At 40.3% G+C, this 4,480-nt stretch overlaps 1 long non-coding RNA gene across 1 annotated transcript in view; it reads left to right on the forward strand.

Annotated features, from left to right (window-relative positions):
• LOC138027345 (uncharacterized) overlaps positions 1-1,149 on the forward strand; it is a 6,383-nt gene extending 5,234 nt beyond the window's left edge. The window contains exon 3 of the long non-coding RNA XR_011127453.1: positions 341-1,149. This is a non-coding gene — a long non-coding RNA (uncharacterized lncRNA). The remainder of the gene's footprint in view (positions 1-340) is intronic.
• The last annotated feature ends 3,331 nt before the right edge of the window (positions 1,150-4,480 follow it).

The raw sequence follows: 4,480 nt of genomic DNA on the forward strand, positions 1-4,480 counted from the left end.
GTGGTTGTTGGTATGGTTATTGTGATAAATTTTGTGATTGGTGGTCCAGGATTAAGCTGAGTCCAAATGATGCTACTCAGGCCACAAATAAACTACAAGCATATGCCTTCCAGAAGTCATGTGATTGTCCTATTATATTGCACTTGATGTGGTTCTAAACTACCATTCTTTTGTGACACAGTGCGAAACAAACTCTTCTGTATCGAAACAAGGCATGCAATTGAGCTAGTGTAGGATGACTGGTGTAATTCAATTATTTGAAAAGTGTTCGTAGCTTTCGATCGGCACTCTTGTAGCAAACCTAGTACCCTGCTCCACTCTTACTCTTGTTTTTATGCAGATGCAAAGGGAGAGCACGTGCCGCTTGGACAGAAGTTACCTTGGAAGACCTATTCGCATTTTGACTGGTTCTCAAAAAAATTCTCCAATGGATCTTATGGGATTTGCAAGATCCTGGTCCTATCGTCTTCATCCCATTAGAGAGCCCATAAGGAGAGTCGTCTTCCTTGTGTATCCACTTGTCTCCCATAATTATCAATCCCCACCAAGCTCTGCAATTAGATTCTTGAAGACTTTGAAAATCTGAACCTCGCTGTTCTGGATCCATGGAACTAGGAGGAGCAAGGGTGGCACAGTCAGTTAGTGCGCGGCCTTGGTGCAAGAGGTTCCGAGTTCGATCCCTGGATCTCACATCCTTGTTTAGACTTCTTTCCTTTCAGTGTTGCTCAAGTAGCTTTAAATACCCTTAAAACGGAACAATGATGGAGAGGGAGGAGTGAAATGAGCGCACCGTCAACCTCAGGTTTGTTGGTTTAATTACTGTTAGATTTATCGACGTTAAATATGGTCGCTTTACTTTACAACCGTGACGACGTTCAAAAATTTGGGAAAGTGACATTGATGTGGTAGAATACAAGCTATATTAAGAACGACGAGAAAAGGAGGAAATATAGCTGTTTCCCATTCCTTTGACACAGAAAATGGCAAGATTTCCGCACACGTCCCTACCTATCTAATTGAAATACAGAAAATAGCACATTTTTGTTGCAATTTTAGCTCTTTTCTGCAATTTTAGCCATTTTTCAATACTAGAGTAAGCAAAAGGAGTTGAGTTTCAGGCAATCTTTGAAATAGGGTTGCGATTCTCAATCAGAACAAACAGACCAAATAAAAGTCATCAAAAATTAAATGCCTACCTCCTTTTTTGATCTTAGAATTGCCCTTTCTCTCTTTCCTAATTTACCAAAGCATTGCAAAGTGAAGGTTTCAGTACTTTATTTCCTGTACAATGCACGTACCTTTCGGAGTGGACCTTCAGAGTGGACTTTGGCACTTTCTCGCACATTGTACAAATCGGCGATTTGCTCAATGATTTTTCCAATAGAATTATAACTGGGACTAACCTTAAGCCTAAACAGTGTCTTTAGTCCTAACAAGACGCCAAGTAGGAGTTCGCATGGGAGCGGCTGTAAATGAGAATGCTACAGTCTGTGACAAAATTCCTTCGAACAGTACACGAATATAGAAATCTAAAGCTTTCGCGGCTCTCTCCTCTCACAACGTTGTTTGCCCGCGAGTTTCTGAGCCCATTTGGCAAAAGAACATTGTGGGAGGGCAAGGTTCTTGAAATTACAGCCAAAAAAATGCAAGAATTTGATTTAACTACAGTTGATATTTGCATTTGGTAAGGGTAAGATAAGAAGGGTAATATAAAGAGGCACCTTAAGGCTAGAAAAAATTCCTCTTTTTTTGTAAATTTAAGTAAAGGTCAAGGTTTAAAAAAAAAAGGATTTGAAGAGATCAAATATTTCTAGAGATATTGGTAAAATATTTTTTCGCAGGAAAAAAAAGTTTATTTTGATTGACAGCATATGTAGACTATCGGAGCGCATAACTCAGTTTGTTAGAGCGTCGCACCGGTATTGCGAGGTCACGGGTTCAAACCCCCTTGAAGTCCTGAATTTTTCAGGCTTCTCTACGGAATTGGTAAAATTGCGTTTATAACTGCGAATATCATAGCTTCACGGCTTGATTTCATATCCGCAGTTCAATATATGATTCATTTCATATATCATTTCATCGCTACTTTGCAATGTAAACCGTTTTTCTCTGGCCATCTTTCTAAGGCCACTTATCTTTCGGATCTTAGTGGAAAGGAATTAATGATCCTAAGACGGGAATGAGGGCACAACCAGTGGCATGTGGACATTTAAGATACTGATTCCATGAAAGATACTGATTCCTTAAGGGGTACCGAAATTCGATATTTACACCCTTAACACAGAAAACCAGCAGGCGCTTTATTTATTTGCACATTAAGTTACATCAATGATTAATTTTTTTAACTCCGCGACATTCTAGAAGTGAATGGCTTCAAGTACATAAGACTTGCTTTTCTACACTGCTCTTGCCTTTTTGGTAATGTTTTCGCCTATTAACTATTTACAGTAGGATAGGCCAAAATCAAAATGATTTGGAACTCAAGTTTTTTGAGCTTCGGTTATATAACCGCCTTAAGTTGTTAGCAAGGTTACCAGCCCGGTAAGGTCACACTGTATCCAGGGACAATATTTTGCAATATAAACAATCTGGTCCGCTTTATGGTCCGTAACTCCATAAAGAAAGCTTTGGTGTCATTTGCATCGCTAGGCATAACCAGACCGTTCTCTGTCATAATTATCTCAGCCAAGGAGAGGAGAAAAATTCTGGTGAACAAGGTAACTGAACATTCTGCAAGCCACAGGTCTCCTCAACGAGTCCCACATCATCCATAGTTAAGACTGCTTTGTAGTACTGTGTGTTACTGATTTGTGGCAGAAAATATAGCATGTCGGATATTCTGGGAGGAGATTCTGGGTTAGGAGAGGGTCTGATTCAGTGAAGATTCCATAACTTAGCTGTCTTCATAAATGTTTAATCCCTTTTGTATGATAAACATAAGACAAAATCGTATAAATTTTATGTGAAAAATTATGTCATCGCGAGACAAACCATTATCTGTTAATTAAATCTCTAAAAAAAGGTTATCCACCAATCCATGCCACCTCTGCGCAGCTGACCCCACCATGCCTGGTTTCGCTGATTAGAGGCTGATCTTCCGTACATGAAACTCTTTTCCTCGGGAAAAGCATCAACTGCATGCATCTCTTCGGAAAAATCGATGAAACGCTGCAATCTGGACATTTTCTCAGTACGGTAGTCAGCACGCAAAATGCGTGGTACACCACCGTGGTACACGTACACATGTGTGGTACACCTCCTTGACGTCTGGGTCCTTGATGGTAACGCCAATTTCCAACCAAAGAATACGCCGGCTGTATCCGTCGTTGTATCCGTGATCATGAATCGCAGCTATCCATATGCCAGATATAGTTTGGCCCTTTGCTACGGTACTGCCTTTGTTTGAGACGATGCTTTGAGCGATTTTCAACGCAAACCGGATCAACAATTCTTAGAATGTTGCGAACTGATTCTTTGTCAATTACAAGATTACGATGATTGACGATTCTTCGTTGCATTGCACTGTAACCAATAATGCCTCCGCTGCCTTTCAGTTCTGTTTTTAATGCATGTACATCACTAGGTGTTGTTTCTTCCTGTTAACTAATCCTCAACTAGACAAAATTCTTTTCAGCTGTCGTAATCTGATTTTATGGCGCAGCAGGAGAAAAAGGTCAGTATTCCCCAGGGCTGCAGCCCCAAATAAAAAAAAATCGATCGATCAAATCATATCGCGGTAGAAAAGCTGCACCCAGCGGAGAAAGAACAATAATAACGACTACGATTCTTATAATCACCTTCGACCACATTTTTGTTCATTTGAGCAATCTCTCGAATCTGCAAACTAGATAGCCTAAACAAGTGCGCGAAAAAAAGTCGCGAAAACTGAAAATAGAATTGTAAATTTGGATAGCACTTATTGGTATCCGTACTTTTCACTGTCAAGGAAAAATCCTCGTTTGAGCATTGAATCTCCTCCTTGTAAAGTCTATTAGTCTTCGAATTGGCAGCGACTGCACAAAAAGCTTTGCCACAATGGTCTTGGGCGCGATACTTGTCCGTAAATTGGATTCTACAGAATGGGGACTACTTTATTGCAAATGCCTATTTTTAGCTGAAAACAATAAACATGATTTTGAGGTTGTTGAGATTGGGAAATTTTAAAAAAGTTATTACCCGCGCCGCGCGTTTTGACTACTCGGGAATTCGTTCATTACATCATTGCGGAAGCTAAATGAGAAACGCAACAGCGAAGTGATATGGTAGCCGGAGGGGTGCGAAATGAACTAGCGCTGCGCGGAGCAACGCGATTCTCCTCTACCAAGGCCAAATGCGATTTCCAAAGTGCATTTTAACGAAAACCTGACGAAGAGATTTATGTCTTGTCTTGCTAGGAGAATCAGTGGAAGGCCAGTGTCACTTAGATTTTGATTTATGTAAAATGTATCAACCAGGCCACGAGTATTTTCCGTGCTAGGTT

The sequence above is a fragment of the Montipora capricornis genome, chromosome 12, assembly GCF_036669925.1.
Source record: "Montipora capricornis isolate CH-2021 chromosome 12, ASM3666992v2, whole genome shotgun sequence".
Lineage (NCBI taxonomy): Eukaryota > Metazoa > Cnidaria > Anthozoa > Scleractinia > Acroporidae > Montipora > Montipora capricornis.